General features: G+C 40.8%; 2 pseudogenes across 2 annotated transcripts; both read right to left on the bottom strand.

Annotated features, from left to right (window-relative positions):
- Positions 1-496: 496 nt before the first annotated feature.
- On the bottom strand, positions 497-6,774 carry LOC307201045 (olfactory receptor 5J3-like; annotated as a pseudogene). The gene is made up of 4 exons: positions 6,740-6,774; positions 5,986-6,123; positions 1,704-2,324; positions 497-1,135 (listed from the first exon to the last, which is right to left on the bottom strand). The product of its transcript is annotated as an olfactory receptor 5J3-like (transcript).
- Positions 6,775-8,447: 1,673 nt separating this feature from the next.
- On the bottom strand, positions 8,448-11,319 carry LOC307214680 (olfactory receptor 5J3-like; annotated as a pseudogene). The gene is made up of 2 exons (XR_013843850.1): positions 11,190-11,319; positions 8,448-9,459 (listed from the first exon to the last, which is right to left on the bottom strand). The product of XR_013843850.1 is annotated as an olfactory receptor 5J3-like (transcript).
- Between the last annotated feature and the right edge of the window lie 5,908 nt (positions 11,320-17,227).

The following is a 17,227-nucleotide window of genomic DNA, read 5'->3' as shown; positions in this document are numbered from 1 at the left end:
AAATCACAGGATTCACTGAAATTGTATTTATATCGTAGAAGTTGAAATGTATTGGAATTCATATATATGGTTCTAATAAATAAAGTGTGATATACATTTATTTCATTTTAAAGTTCATATTCCACCTTAGATTTCACAAATGGCACCTCAGTCTTCCAATGTACAATATGAAACACCAAACAGGGCACATAACAATCAATCAATCATCATCATCATCATCATCATCATCATCCCATAGCTGCAGCATTGTAAGATCATCCTGAGGCAGCACAGGCCTACCTCAAAACAATCCGGGGGTGTAAGATGGTGAAGAGGAGAAGAAGGGGGAGCTATCACAAGTTGCCTATATGTGTCTCCTTCTACCTTGACTGCATGTTTAATTGCTGCTTAAAACCCTGTGGTTGGGAGCACGACAGAGGGACTGAGCTCACATGGGGAAAATCAGATCTTTGGGGGCTATTATGAAAACACAAAAAAGTAGTGTCTGCACACCACTTAGATTTACACAGCAGGAGGTTTAGCGAGCCCTACAGTTTCTTGGCTGTTCTGTTCCTCAAAGAAGATGGCCCTTGAGCCTTGTAGGTTTCACTGAGCAGAGGCTAAAGTCTGCTCTTGGTTCTTTCAGATGAGGTGGTTATGGAACATGTTATATTGGAATGCAGTCCTGGAAATATCTGTTCATGGCCTTGCTTCTGACTTACTGCGATCTGCTTCCACCATGAGCTCCCCCCACATGTTAGTGTTCCAGTCAACCATCAGACAGCTACACAGTTGCAATCACACAGCAGCCCATAAACAAAGTTTTATCTAAATACAAATCATTAACATCTTTAGGAAATATACGTCTCAAAGCAATCTTCACTTCCTTATTCCTCAGGCTGTAGATGAGAGGGTTTAGCATGGGGATTACCACCGCATACAGCAGAGAGGCCACTTTGTTTCCCTTTGTTGATGTATTAGGTTGGAGATACATAAAGATCAAGCTGCCATAAGGGATGATGACAGCCAGCAAGTGAGAGGAGCAGGTGGAGAAGACTTTCTGCCTTTCTTCTCAGCTGAGCGGATTCTCAAAATAGCGATAATGATAGAAGAATAAGAGGTAAGGGCTGTCAAATGGGTGCTTATCAGGTTAAAACTAACAAATGCAAACCCAACACACTTATTGACACTTTTATCAGAACAGGAAAGTTGTAAGAGTGAGGTACCTTCCAAGTGAAAATTACCAATAATATTAGGGCCACAGAAAGATAAATGAGTCAAACAACCTGGCCCAAAGTTCTTGCCCATCCCTTTCTTAAATTACAACATGTAGAGATGTTGTAAGGAAAGCAAAAGTCCTGGAAGTAGGAGCCACTATCTATTTTATAAAAAACCTTTGGTAAAACACAATTTTTCTTCCCAGGGTTTTTTGGAAGGCACTCCTGACCTCCTGGTTCCTCAGACTGTAGATCACAGGGTTCAGCATGGGAGTCACCACTACATAGAACACAGAGGCTATTTTGTCAAGGTGGTGATTCTGCCTAGAACTGGGTCTTGCATACATGAGGCCACCAAATCCATAGAAAATGGTGACAACCATGAGGTGAGATGTGCAGGTGGAAAAGGCTTTTCTTCGGCTCCTCGTACAGTGAGTCTTTAAAATGGTGACCAAAACATAAGTGTAAGAGGAGAGAATAGTCGAAGTGGTTGCTATAATATTGAACCCAACAAAGACGAACATCAAAATTTCATTGGGACTAATGTCTGAGCAGGACAGCTGCAGAATGGGAGGAACTTCACAGTAAAAATTCTGAATGATGTTTGGACCACAAAAGGATAGTCTTGATGCAGCAACGGAGTGCACCAAAGCATTTATTGTTCCAGCTGCATAGGAAAGAGCAACTAGCTCAATGCACTTTCTTTGGGACATGGTGATTAAGTAGAGCAGTGGGTTGCAGATAGCCACATAGCGATCGTAGGCCATCACTGCCAGCAGGTAACACTCAGTGGTGGCAAATGCACCATAAAAGAAAAGTTGAGTAAAACAACTGGCAAAAGAAATTACTTTCTTCTCCTTTAAGAGATTGCTTAGGAACTTTGGGGTGACGGATGAGGAGTAACAGATGTCCAAGAAAGACAGGTTGCCGAGTAAGAAGTACATGGGGGTTTGCAGTTGTGGGCTGGACCTGATTAAGAGAATCATGCCCAGATTCCCCACCAGGGTGGTGGCATAGACAGCACAGAAGATCACAAAAAGGGCAATTTCCACCTGAGGAAGGTCTGTTAGACCTGTGAGTAGGAAACTGTTCACCAACGTGTTGTTTCCTGTTTGCATCACGGTGACGCTGTGGAGAAGCGAAGAACACAGAAGTCAGCATTGCTTGTTCTTTTAGACTCCTAGGAACTAAAAGACTGACACAAGCATAGTGGGGAAGTTCCCTATGTTAATGCTTTACAGTGGTAGCTCGTGTTACATACGCTTCAGGTTACATACCTTCAGGTTACAGACTCCACTAACCCAGAAATAGTACCTTGGGTTAAGAACTTTGCTTCAAGATGAGAACAGAAATCGTGCTCTGGTGGCGCAGCAGCAGTGGGAGGCCCCATTAGCTAAAATGGTACCTCAGGTTAAGAATAGTTTCAGGTTAAGAACGGACCTCCGGAACCAATTAATTCCTTAACCCGAGGTACCACTGTATTGTAAAAGCAAATGAAATGAGAGGATCCCTCAGAAGAACATTACGTTTTGGTAGATGCTCTCCACACAATAAAAAATGTTCAGTGTGCTGCTACAGCTTCATCAAACCTCTGTCATTTCCTAAATATGTCATTGATATTGAACCATGTTTTGAATGAGTTATGTTTTTCAGCACAGCAAACTGAAATGAAAGATAACTGAAGACTATTTTCAGCAAGGTTTTTATAGGCAAATAGGAATACATGGACGCGGGTGGTGCTGTGGTCTAAACCACAGAGTCTAGGGCTTGCCGATCAAAAGGTAGGCAGTTTGAATCCCTGTGACGGTGTGAGCTCCCATTTTTCGGTCCCAGCCCCTGCCCACCTAGCAGTTCGAAAGCATGTCAAAGTGCAAGTAGATAGGTAAACGGCGTTTCTGTGCACTGCTCTGGTTTGCCAGAAGCGGCTTAGTTATGCTGGTCACATGACCTGGAAGCTGTCTGTGGACAAACGCCGGCTCCCTCGGCCTATAGAGTGAGATGAGCGCGCAACCCCAGAGTCATCCACGACTGGACCTAAAGGTCAGGGGTACCTTTAGCTTTACCTTTAGGAGTGTTATACAATGCACAGTGATATAGAATGAAGGACCCAATGTCTATATCATAGGTGTCAGAGCTGCCCCTAGGTCCCAGCTCACAGAGGACCAACGCCCGATCGTCGTTATGTACAAAAGTCTTTATTGAAGTTCAACTTCCATTCCAAAGCCGCAGCGCGCAGCTCTACGTCTTAAACCCTAAACCGGCGAAGTCCCATCTGAATCTCCTCCCCTCTGACACCAGTTTAAGATCCTAGCCCTGCTCCACCTTTTCCGTTGTTCTCTCCTCCTCTGGGTCCTCCTGCCCGCTGGGGCTTTCCCCTTTCTGGACTCTTCCGACGCTGAGTCGCCTGACTCCTCCCCCTGTCTCCAGCGGGCTTTAGGACCCGGTTCCCAATCCTCATTCTCTGCTGTCCCGCGCTCCTGTACATTTGAACTTGCCTCTCGTGCCAACCCAGTGACCTTCCTCCTGACCGTCACACTGCTTCTGTCACTGCTTCCCTCTTCCAGGATACTGCCCGGATCTGACCTCCCCTCCGTTGTCTGGCTCTCCGAAGGAGGCGTGGCCAGCCCTGACTTATCTTCACTCCCTGGTGTGGAATCCTCTGCCCTCGATACCTGGGACTCTTCCCCCCCACTATGCTCTGGTGGGGAAGCTGGTCCTGATTTCCAACTGCTGCTCTGGGAGTCCCTGCTGGCCCCTTGCTCCTGGAGTGTCCCCCTTGGGAATCCCCTTGCCCCGGCCACTGGCGCCCCCTTCTGTGAATCTTCCGATTCGCTGGAGAGGCTCATGGAATCTCTCGGGCCACTGTCATCTTCTCCTACGCTGCCCTTAGATTCTTCCCCTTCGCTCTCCATCTCCCCTCTTCCCTGTGCTTCTGCTCCTGAACCCCTGACAATAGGTGTCTCAGAGCATATCAGTGGCTGCCAGAATGTAGGCATACCAGAGCGGCCAACATGCCCGAAGGAGACATATACCTAAGCATAATCCATTTCCACGTGAGACACATAGTTCCCTAAACACTGTCAAAATGAAAAGGGTTCTTGACAGGTAGAAAGAGAGAGAACTATTGCCTCAATCAACCTTCCCCAACCAGGGGCGCTCCATATATTGTTGGGCTACAGCTACAATTAGTTTCAAATATTGTTTTTGATTATCAGAGATGATGGGAGCTGTAGTCTAAGACAGCGGGTGGGTAGCAACTTGGGGAAAACTGCCCTATAACTTTCTTTTGTTGAGAATTAATTCCAGGTGCTTTTGTACACCATCATGCATGTTGTATCTGCAGAGGGTACATCAATTAATGCTTCTCTGAGGATCCAAATGGTTCACCTTTTCTTATTTCCCAAAACACAAAACTTGTTGCTAGTGAAATATTACACATGGCTAAAGCATATTCCAGCAATACTAATATGCAGTGGCAGCAAAACAATTGTGCTAGTGTCACAATGGCCTATCACATGACTGAAAAAATATATCTGAACTTACTGTCTTCCTCAAAGTTCAGTTGTGCCTTTAATAGCTTGAAGCTTTCTGACTCTTTCAAGCTGAGTCTTCGGTGCAGGTGAACCATTGACTTGTGAAACCAATAGCAAAATGCTTCCAGATCTATTTCTGTTCTACATGACTCTAGGGCTTTTTATTGTCTCAGCAAACAATGATGTTGCCTTCACTTTCTTTGGGATCACTGGGGAAATCTTAATGCTCCCTGAAGTACCTCACATCCCAAAAACATACAAGAAAATATCTAAAATTGACCTCATAGTCATGTAGTGAAGCTGACTGCAGCCAAATTAAAATCCCTCATACATTCTGAAAGACCACTTGAGAAGTGGTACATTTGGTATATAAGGTAATAATAACTCATATAGTACTAAGTACCACAGCCGATCAATCTAATTCTCAAAGGGGGTAAAAGGATAGTGACAGCCAGCAGGTGAGAGGAGCAGGTGGAGAAGGCTTTGTGCCTGCCCTCAGCTGAGCGGATTCTCAAAATAGTGACAATGATAGAAGGGTGTCACTGTCAAAGGACTGTCACATGGGTGCTTTTCAGGTTAAAGCTAACATATGCAAACATCACAAAGTCATTGACACTTGTATCAGAACAGGAAAGTTGAAAGAGTGGAGAACTTTCACAGTAAAAATGATCAGTGACATTAGGACCACAGAACGATAAATGAGTCAAACAACCTTTGTGTATCAGGGAACAGACAGAGCCGGCAATGTATGAACCAGCCACCAGAAAAACACAAACCTTCTGAGACACGGTGACTGTGTAGATGAGTGGATTGCAGATGACCATGTATATGCCATAGCAGCCATGAGGTAACACTCTTTTGTGGCAAAAGTTGCATAGAAATAGAATTGTCCATAACTTGTCCAGAAATGTCCATAGCTTGTCCATATATCCCTGTAATTCTCTCACCTGCTATTTCCTCATGTGAATCGGACCATATGAGCCTCCACTTAAAGATGCAATAATGGAAAGGGGGCTCATCTCTTGTTCTGGGCCTGTTATGCAGCTTTTAAAAGGCACAGAGATTCTGTCCACAAAAACATGTGGTGTGCATATTTAGTTGTGGCCCCAGCACAGTGCCACCCACACCGTGTCTATTTATAATATATGATCAATAACTCAGGCAGACAACAATCTGGATTAATAAGGGCCACAACTTTATTGATTACAGAATGTAGGAGGAATTTTGACTCAGGCATTGGGTGTATCTATTCCAACCTCCTGCTGGAGGTTGGACAGCACAGAAGATCACAGAAGATCACAAAGAGGGTGATTTCCACCTGAGGAAGGTCTGTTAGCCCTGTTAGTAGGAAGCTGTTCACCAATGTGTTGTTTCCTGTTTGCATCACGGTGACGCTGTGGAGGTGGGAAGAACACAGAAGTCAGCATTGCTGTTTCTTTTAGAAACCCAAGAACTAAAATACTGAAAAAAGCCCAAATTCCTCTCTGATGTTGTATCAAAGTGTTGGAGAAGGCGGAGAGATGGGAGTATTCCTCAGAAATAGCTTTCGTTCTGATAGATGTGCCCACACGGTGAAAAACATCCTGTATCATTGTACAGCATTAAGACATCAATATCATTTCCTAAATATACTGGACATACATTGATGGTGAACAGTGTTTGAATGGGCTTTGGTTATAAGCAAGATAAGGGGCAATGAAATATAATAACAGATTGTTGTCTACTAGGTTTTTGTAGGAATGTTTTTAGTAGGAATGTTAGGCGTTGCAGAGTCATGTGTTATTATACAACCAAAATACAAGTACTGTATATGCAAAGTCTCAAAGAGGAAGAAACAGCCAAGAAGCCAGTTGACTGCAGACTTCAACCATGTACATAGAGCCCTCATAACCAAAGTGTGCCTTCCATTTCAATGCAGATGTACATAGTTCCTCACAGACCATCAAAATGAAAAGGGGTTTTGACCAGTAAGAAGACTGAATACTATTGCTTAGAGCAGCCTTTCCAAACCTGAGGCCCTCCAGATATTCTTCAACTATCGTCATTTCCAGCCTACATGTTCAGTGATCAGGGATGGTGAGAGTTGCAATCTAAAATTCTGATGGGCACCACCTTGAGTTAGGCTGCCCTAAATCTTTCCTGTTTTGAGAATTAATTGCTGATGCTATGCTGTATCTGCAGAGATTTCACCAGTGAATGCTTCTTTCAAGTTCCCTACCGTTCTCCTTTTTCCTTATTTGCCAAAATGGGGGGGGGGGACAACTTGTTAAGATCTGTGGTTGGAATGATGTGTGTGTGTTTGTGTCTAAAGCATATTCGGGCAACATCAGCATAAAGCAGCAGTCAGATAGTTGCACTAATAACCACAATTCTTTTTTCACATAAACTGAGAAAATGCTCCTGAACTTACTCTCTTTCTTGAAACTTCATTGTGCCTTCAATAGTTCGAAGCATTCTGTTTCTTTCAAGCCGATCTCTCACCTGAATGCAAGTGAACCTGAATCCTTGTGAAACCAATAGCAAAATCCATCTAGTAGTTTGAAGGAAGCCAGATATACTCCAACTCTTCATGGCTCTAGGGCTTTTCCCCCCCATAATGACAAACAATTATGTTAACTTGGCTTTCATTATGCCTAGTGGGGAAATCTTAATGCTCCCTGAAGTACCTCAGATCCCAAGCACATGCTTACAAGGCAATACAAAACATTTATCTAATATTTACCCAGTGAAGTCAATGGAGGCCAAATTGCAGTTGCCCCCATACCCAGAAAGAACATTTGAGAAACATAACTTTTTGTATATCAAGTTACATTTAATGAAGCATCAGGATCTTTATTCAATGCACCTAACTTTCATAGTGCAGGCAGGCAGAGTCTGAGTAAGGAAGGTATGGCTGTTTCCTTCCTTTTGCCCAGAACAGGATCACTCGAGTAGTGTTGCTAGTGGTGGCATGTAGGTGTGTGTGGATAATTGTTCAAAAAGTACATATCTTAAGGGTGTGCATGTGTATTACTTGGAGGAAAATGTGTGAGGACTATAAAGATGGAAATATATCCTCTCTCTCACTCACACACAAGCATTTTAGTTGCCACTCACTGAAATCGCCCACCCTCTGCCATCCAAAATATTTACACTCTCTCTAGACCCCATCTCTGGGGTTGCCTTCACAGTTTAATGTTAAGGTACCACTTGCTATACTTATGAATAAAGCTCCATTTCTGGCAAAGTGCTGTTCTCATTTCTGTTGCTCTCTGTGTACCTTACGAGGACACTCCGCTAGCGAGACCAAATGAACAGATGTTAGTATTGCTGTGTCCCTGAGTATTTTGAACAGAATGCTAGTTTGGGGCTAGCTCTCCCAGGCAGACAGCAGTCTGTCCTCTGGAAGGATAGAGCAAGGGTCACCATGGGAAACCCTGACCTTGGCATAATTAAAGTTCTCATAGTCGTTCATGTTCTGGATGAGCTTATTCCTGGAACATGGAGAAGTAATCTACAAGTGTGTATCAAGACACTTGCCCCAAGAAAATCTTGCAGCTTTGAATGTTGCTATACCATGATGTAGCAATATTCCAAAGGCATTGTTGAAGAAGAGGAGGATTTGCTGGCATGCTGGTGGAGCAGCAGCTACACGTGCTTAACTGTAAGTGTTGGAGTAAATGAACAGCAGAACAGTTTTATTTGTATGTTATGAGACAAAATGTTGTGGACCATCCTTTTACGTGTAGTGCTATCTCCTGCAATCTGGAGAAGGTCTAACTAGTATGGAAGGTATCATCCTAGACTGAGAAGCAGCTTTTCTTCCCAGGATTTTTCGGAAGGCACTCCTGACTTCCTGGTTCCTCAGGCTGTAGATCAAGGGGTTCAGCATGGGAGTCACCACTACATAGAAGACAGAAGCCATTTTGTCAAGGTGGTGGTTCTGCCTAGAACTGGGACGTGCATACATGAAGCTAGCACTGCCAAAAAAGATGGTGATGACCATGAGGTGAGATGTGCAGGTGGAAAAGGCTTTCCATTGGCTCTTAGTGGACTTTATCTTTAAAATAGTGACCAGGATGTAGGTGTAAGAGGTGAGAACAATTGTTATGGTTATTGTTATATTGAACCCAACAAAGATAAAGAGCAAGATTTCATTGAGACTGATGTCTGAGCAGGCCAGCTCCAGTATGGGAGGAATTTCACAGTAAAAATTATTAATGATGTTTGGTCCACAAAATGATAGCCTTGATGCAGCAACGGTGTGCACCAAAGCATTTACTGTACCAGCTGCATAGGAAAGAGCAACTAGCTCAATGCACTTTCTTTGGGACATGGTGATTAAGTAGAGCAATGGGTTGCAGATAGCCACGTAGCGGTCATAGGCCATCACTGCCAGCAGGTAACACTCAGTGGTGGCAAATACACCATAAAAGAAAAGCTGAGTAAAACAATCAGCAAAAGAAATTACTTTCTTCTCCTTTAGGAGATTGCTTAGGAACTTTGGGGTGACAGATGAGGAGTAACAGATGTCCAAGAAAGACAGGTTGCCAAGTAAGAAGTACATGGGGGTTTGCAGTTGTGGGCTGGACCTGATTAAGAGAATCATGCCCAGATTCCCCACCAGGGTGGTGGCATAGACAGCACAGAAGATCACAAAGAGGGCAATTTCCACCTGAGGAAGGTCTGTTAGCCCTGTGAGTATGAAGCTGTCCACCAATGTGATGTTTACCGTTTGAATCATGATGACTCTGTGGAGGTGGGAAGAACACAGAAGTCAATATTTCTCTTTTTAACATTTCAAGATAGACGTATTGGATAAACATTAACAACCAGTTTTTCTTCTCTTTTCCTAAACTGAAAATTTTTTATCCAGATAATGTTTGGGGCGCCTTCTAACTTTCTGTCAAAGGATATTGAAGAAGCAGATTTCTTCAGATTTAGCTGAAGTGGTAGCATAATGCTCTGTCTGCAGCAAGAAACTTTCAGGCTGCTTCAGCATCACTTATAACATTATGATACCTAGATAAAAATATTTTGGTAAAGTATGAGAATCATAGTTTACAGTAAATAACCCAGAGTTATGAATTGTAGACTTGACTGGGGTTCTAGACAAAGGTCTAACCATGGAGTCATGCCAAGGCAATCAATTTTCTAAGACACATTGGGCATCAGATCTCAGCTCACACTGGTTCATGAATAAGCTTCTCTAATTTACTGCTTAAGAGTCATGGACAGAGGTGAGAGAACTATGATCACTACCATGTAGCTCACGAAACCTCAGAATAGATGATTTGCTCTGAACCTGAATACACATCAAATAAGGGCAAAATTAGCTGTGTTGTGGAATTGTCTTTTCCCAGGACAGTTTCAGGACTTCTTTAGCAATATCCTTTAGTCCAGAAATATTTCATGATTCATTCTTTGTCAAGGGATGTAGTACTTACATTTAAAATATGATTGCTGATCTGCTTACCCTTGCAATTTTGATGGACAGAAGCTCCAGCAGTAGTCCTGCTTAAACTCATGACCATTGTGGTTTTTAAGGCAGTTTGTGCTACAGAACATAATGTGTGCATGCCAACCAAAAGCAAGAGACAGACTTTTAACAGATGAGCAAGTGTTGTTCTTTGCTAGAATTCAAGCCCAGCTGTGCTCATCACTAGCACTCAGCCTGTGTTATTATATATCTTTCTGACGGTAAGAGCTGTTTTACAATGGAATGGACTCTATCTCAGAAAGTGGTGGATTCTGCTTCATTTGAGGTTTTTAAACAGAAGTTGGATGGGATTGTTTTAGCTGTGATTCCTGCATTGCAGGAGGTTGAAATAGATGACCCTTGGGGTCCCTTCAATTCTATAATATGGAAGTCAAAATAGCCTGGGGTTTGAAAAGTTCTACATAAAAAATAATAATTCCTGGTCTGAACAGAATGAAGTCCCTCAATACTTCAGCCACTTAAACTCATCCTGAGTTGGACACCTCACATTTACTCTCATTTCACTAATTTTAATAATGCTGTATACCTTACTCTTTTGTATCTAATTAAAATACCTCTTCAGCAAAGAACCCCCCCCCCAAAAAAAAAAAAAGTTTAATTCCTAAAACTGAAATCTTGAGACCATTTCTTCTGAGGTTCCACTGATGTACTTCCAAGTAAACATGGTTTATTTTCTACCTGGTGATCTTTTGCGTTTTCATATCAGTTTGCCATCTTACCTAACACTGCCTAAGTAGATAATTTGTTTCCTTTCATCTCAATATTCTAGCTGCATCTTCGTGTAGATGAGTGGTTTTTCAGTTATATTCCATAGAATCCTGGCATTTCTCAGTTAACAACAAGCAATGACATACAAGCTTCTTTCCAAGGCGGCTTTTCCACCATTACACACCTTCCCAGTGAGCTCCAGCCAGGTATCCTTGGGTACATTTCAAAGCTGCATTTTCAGTTTATGTGGGAAAGCAGTACAGCCCAACTCACCTGGTCCCTGAATGAATTTTGTGTGGATTCCTCTGCAATGTTTCCTTGGTACAAATGCACACGTGGGGTCAGCAACAAAGTGTTGCAGTCTGCAGTATTCCTGATCAGCATTCCATCACCCAGTTTCCTTCCCTACCTCACCCACGCGGTTTTTTGTCTCCCTCTCCCAACCGTCAGTCAGCATTCCATGTCCACCATTCATGCCTATGGCATAGGGTTATTTGGGATGGCTCTGTCCCCTTTAGTTAGGGACGTTTGCTAAACATTATTTGTCCTTCAGAAAACTTTGGGGTTTCCTCAAGTCTGCCAATACCTCCCTCATGTTTCATGTGGTTCTGTTTTGGATACCAAAAGATCCACACTCTGGGAATGAGCTCTCTATAGGATGACGATTCATCATCAGACAAGCAGTGCAGGAAATTTCAAAACTATTATGTAGGTCCTATATCTTCCCCTTAACAGCTATTTATTTAAACTGGTCTTGTGAAGTATCATTCGTGCTATTTCTGCAGACTTTTGTTCAGTACTTCTCTAAATATCCAATCAGTTCATTTTAGTTCATTTTTTTTTAAAAAAAAATGCTTCTCTCACAGCTGCTTCTGGAGGGATATTGATAACAAAAGCATATTCCAGCAAGCAAAAACACAGAGCTGCTTAAAAATTAGACTGCAAGTAACCACCATGTGCTTCTTACATTGCTTAGACTTAGAAATGCACCTGAACATACTTGCTTTCTTTCCATTCAGTTGCATCTTCAGCATTTTGTCATTCTGTTTCTTTCCAGTTTAATGCTGATTGCTTGATGGGTTTCTCTGTGTGGAGCACACAGCAAAATGCTTCTGCCAGAGTAAGAAAATTAAAATCCCCCTTAGAAAAACCTCAAAATATTATAGCAGCTTCCTATAATCACAGCAAAATGATATTGTTTCTTTTGCTCTATTTGGAACTAAGAAGGAGAAGACGATCCCATTGAGGAAAGTCTTGGCTTTGAGACCTTATCCCTAAAGGACTTCAGACCCATATGAACATTGATTCCTACCATTTACATGGTGAAGACAAATGCGAGCCAAATTACAACTGTCTGAAAGATTTGCCACTGGGGAATGTGAAGCACAACTGGGATGATTTTGTGACACTGCCCAAATATTTATTTATTTATTTATTTTGGGCTGTATACAACTAACCTGTCCCGTCAGTGCAAGGATTTCTGCTTGTGCAGCTGGACTTCCCTCGCTCTTCTTCCTGTCTCTTATATGCCATTTGCCCTCCCCCAACCTGCTCTGGACCCCCAAAACAATTTGGGAGGGGACGGGGGGAGAAGAGGGGGGATAAAGTTTCCTTGCACAATCAGAAATCCTTGCACTAATAGAGTGTTCATTTAGAATGTTGGACTCCACCCATTACGTTGATCCTATACCTTCAACACGATCATGCTTCCCACCTGTTTGACACTGTCAGGGCAGCTAATGAAAATGGAATAAAAACAATGTATGGTAAGATAATATTGCATTATACACATGGCTTTTTTTCAGCCATTACTCACTGGAACTCAGTTCTGGCACCTCTCAGGGGGCCACCATTGCCATTCTAAGAGAACAAGCTTTTTCTATATAGAAAAATAGCACTGCACAAAGCCAAGGATTCTTGACAGGGGCCTAGTTCACATTTTAAACTATGGAAGATGGAAGGGGCATGTGTTAGTCCAGCACCAGGCTATTGCTGTTGCAGCTCAGTGGATAAAAGCGGGGTACCGTACATGAAGTGTGATTGGTGTGGGAGGGGGGGGGTTGTTTGCTGAAGCACAGTTTGCAGAAATGATAGCAGAGATTTATCTAAAGCCAGCAATTACACTTATCTGTCCCAATGCTTGAAAATCGTCTTTGTGTAAGCATTATCCTGGACAGTCTCCAATGTGCCCTAGGTCCGAATGAGACATGATTTTTATCATATAGTTTGGTGATGCATCACTGTTCGTTGTTCAACAAATACTGAACAGGAGTGGGCCCAGTATCCCCAAAGGAGCATTTCCACCCCCATCGTTCAGCCCAGACACCGAGGTCCAGCTCCAAGGGCCTTCTGGCAGTTCCCTCACTGCGAGAAGTGAGGTTATAGGGAACCAGGCAGAGGGCCTTCTCTCTTCTTTTTTTTATTAATTTTTTATTAAAAATTTTCTTTTACAAATTTGTTCAAATACAACCATATTTTCCAATTTACAAATTTTTTGACTTCCACCAGCTCCCCCCACAATCCTCATATTTTAATCTTTATTCCGCATTTCCTTTATAATGTATTGCCAGTTTATGGTATCTTCACATCTCTTTTTCTCTTTACAGTACCCTTTCTCATCACAAAGCCTCTTTAAATCCAACTAGCGTTGTCTGTTCATCACAAATATTTTCCAGATATATCGTAAACTTTCTTCAGTCCTGAGTGAACTTGTGATCTTTCTGGTATCTAATTTTTCCAGTCATTTTATCTAATTCCGCATAGTCCATTAGTTTCTGTCTCCACTCTTCCAGTGTCGGTAGTTCTTCTTGTTTCCATTTTTGGGCTATTAGGATTCTAGCCGCAGTCACTGCATATTGGAAAAGTTTGTAATCACTTTTATTAATTTCTCTTCCTGTAATTCCTAACAGAAAAGCTTCTGGTTTCTTCACAAATGTATATTTAAACATCTTTTTCAACTCATTATATATCAATTCCCAGAAACCCTTCACTTTCTTACATTCCCACCACATATGGTAAAACGACCCTTCCTTTTCTTTACATTTCCAACACTTATTGCATGTTTTATACATTTTTGCAAGTTTAACTGGAGTAGTGTACCATCTGTATACCATTTTCATAATGTTTTCCTTTGTCGTCATACATGCGGTGAATTTCATGTTCTCATTCCACACTTTTTCCCAATCTGCTAATTGTATATTATAACCAAAATCCTTGGCCCAATGTATCATGACCGATTTAACTTCTTCGTCCTTTGTTTGCCACTCCAATAACATTTTATACATTTTTGACAATATTTTACAATCGTTATTTATAATTTCTTTTTGAAATCTGGACTCTCCCTCAATATATCCCCTCTCTTTAAAATCCTTTTTAAACATTTCATTTGTTTGAAGATAGTGCAACCAGTCATATACATGTTTTTTAACTTCTTCATATGGCTTCATTTTCCATTTCCCCCCTTCTTTAATGACTATATCTCCATAAGTCATCCAGTGTTCTCTCATATTTACCTTTTTCACACTCATAACCTCCAGTGGGGACAGCCAATGTGGTACTTTAGGTTCCAAAATATTTTGATACCTATCCCATATTTCTATTAGAGAACCCCTGAAAATATGGTTCTCAAAACCTCTATGAACTTTCTTCTTCCCCAACCATAAATAAGCGTGCCATCCAAATCTATTGTCAAAACCTTCCAAATCCAACAGCTTATTATTTTTTAATGTTATCCACTCCTTTAACCAACAGAGACAAGATGCTTCATAGTATAATTTCAAATCTGGCAGGGCGAAGCCACCTCTTTCCTTCGCATCAGTTAACAACTTATATTGTATTCTTGGCTTTTTGCCCTGCCAGATGTATTTTGATATCATTCTTTGCCATTCTCTGAAGATCTTTGTCCCCTTGATTATTGGAATCATTTGAAATAAGAATAACATCTTTGGAAGCACGCTCATCTTGATTGTTGAAATTCTACCCCAAAAGGATAGTTTCATCCTGCCCCACACTTCGAGGTCTCTCTTTATACCGTTCCAAGTTGTTAGATAATTATTTTGATATAAATCAATATTTTTGGGGGTTAACCATATTCCTAAGTATTTCACCTTCTTAGCCACCTCCATTTCTGTTTCTTTTTGCACTTCTTCTATTATCCCTTGATCCATATTCTTCACCATTAGTTTAGTTTTTCTTTTGTTTAATATAAACCCAGCCACCTTTCCAAATTGATCTATTTCCTTTATAACCTCATTTAAACTGATTTCTGGGTCTTCCACTGTAATTACCAGATCATCGGCAAAGGCTTTTACTTTATATTCATTTCGACCTACTGTGACCCCTTTTATTAATTCATTTCGTCTAATTGAACTAAAGAAAACCTCCAGGACCGTAATAAATAATAGTGGTGAGAGAGGGCATCCCTGTCTTGTACCTTTCTTTATATTCACTTCTTCTGTAATTACATTGTTTATAATCAGTTTAGCTCTTTGTTCTGAATATATTGCCTTTATACCGTTATAAAAGTCTTTTCCCACTTCCATCATTTCCAAATTTTTCAGCATAAATTCCCATGATATGTTATCAAACGCTTTTTCTGCATCTACAAACATTAAAATGGCTTGCTTCTCATTCCTGGCAGTCAGATATTCCAAAATATTTATTATATTCCTCACATTGTCTTTCATGTGTCTGCCAGGAAGGAAACCTGCCTGATCTTCATGAATGAATTTCTGCAGTACCTTTTTTAATCTTTTTGCTAAAATACCCGTAAATATCTTATAATCTGTGTTCAATAAAGATATCGGTCTATAATTCTTTACTTGTGTGGGATCACAATCTTGTTTCGGTATGAGTATAATAAAGGCATCTTTCCATGTCTCTGGTATTTCCTGTTGTTTCATAATATTATTCATAACTTCCTTAAGTGGTACTGTCAGGGCGTCCTTCATTTCTTTGTAGTAAGTCGCCGTAAAGCCGTCCGGTCCTGGTGCTTTCCTTTTTCATCTCTTTTATAATTTCTATTATCTCTTCGTTCTCAATTGGGGCATTCAGTCTTCCTATTTTTTCTGTCGGGATCTTTTGCACCTTTTTTTCTTTTAAAAATTTTCCTATTTTCTTCATATTATTTTTTTCTCTTTTTGTATACAAATGCTTGTAAAAATCCAAGAATCTTTTTCTGATACCTTTTGGGTTTTCTATTTCTTCTCCATCCACAATGATTTTATTAACTGTACTTTGCTCTTTTCTCTTCTTAATTTGCCATGCAAGCCATTTTCCAGGTTTGTTTGCAAATTCAAAAGTTTCTTTGTCTCAATTTCTTAATATTCCATTCCACTTCTTTGTTAATAATCATGGCAAACTGTGTCTGTAAAACTTTGATATTTTGTTTTATTTTGACATTGTTCGGTTTTTTGATTAACTTTTGTTCATTGTCCATTATTTGTTTCAAAATTTCCTTCTTTCCTTTCTCTCTATTTTTGTTTTTAATCGCATTCTGTTGGATGAAGAAACCCCTCATTACAGCCTTGCTTGCATCCCAAACTGTACTCATCTTTGTGCCTTTATTCATATTTTCTGAGAAATACTCCAACAACCTTTTCCGTGCATCTTGAATAATTTTTTCATCAGCCAAAAGGTAATCATTCAATCTCCATCTAAATGTTCTTTCTTCATAAGCTTTGATCTCCATTTTAATCGGATTATGATCCGAAATTACTCTAGGTTGAATTTCAATTTGTCGGATTCTTGCAGTTAATTCATTCGAGACCCAAATTTGATCTATTCTTGACATTGACTGATTCGGTTCCGGAAAAAAAGTAAACTCTTTTCCTAGTGGGTGTCTAAGTCTCCAGATATCAATTAAATTATAATTCTGAACTAGAGAAAAGAAAGTCTTTGGTAATTTGCCTTCTTTACTGTCAACTTTTTCTCTCAATCTGTCCATGGCTATTGAAACAACTCCATTCATATCTCCCATTATTATCATTTTTTGGTCCATGTAACAATCTTTCTTCCAATTTTTTGTAAAAATCAGTCTTATTTCCATTAGGTGCATAGATCCCGACAATTAGTAATTTCTCGCCCTGCCAATTGATCTGTATAGCAATCATTCTCCCTTCTTCATCTTTGAAAATCTGTTGCGCTTCTATGTTTTTCTTTACATAAAAACTACTCCTCTCTTCTTTTCTTTATCCAAAGATACAAATTCATTTCCCAGTCTGTTATTAATCACGGCAAACGCTGGACCCCGTAGTAAACAATAGCAATGGAGTCAGCACCAAAGTCAGAAATCCCCTTCCATTGCGCAGTTT

Source organism: Podarcis cretensis (assembly GCF_951804945.1).
Source record: "Podarcis cretensis genome assembly, chromosome: 1".
NCBI lineage: Eukaryota > Metazoa > Chordata > Lepidosauria > Squamata > Lacertidae > Podarcis > Podarcis cretensis.
This window is presented reverse-complemented; position numbering and strand designations above follow the sequence as displayed.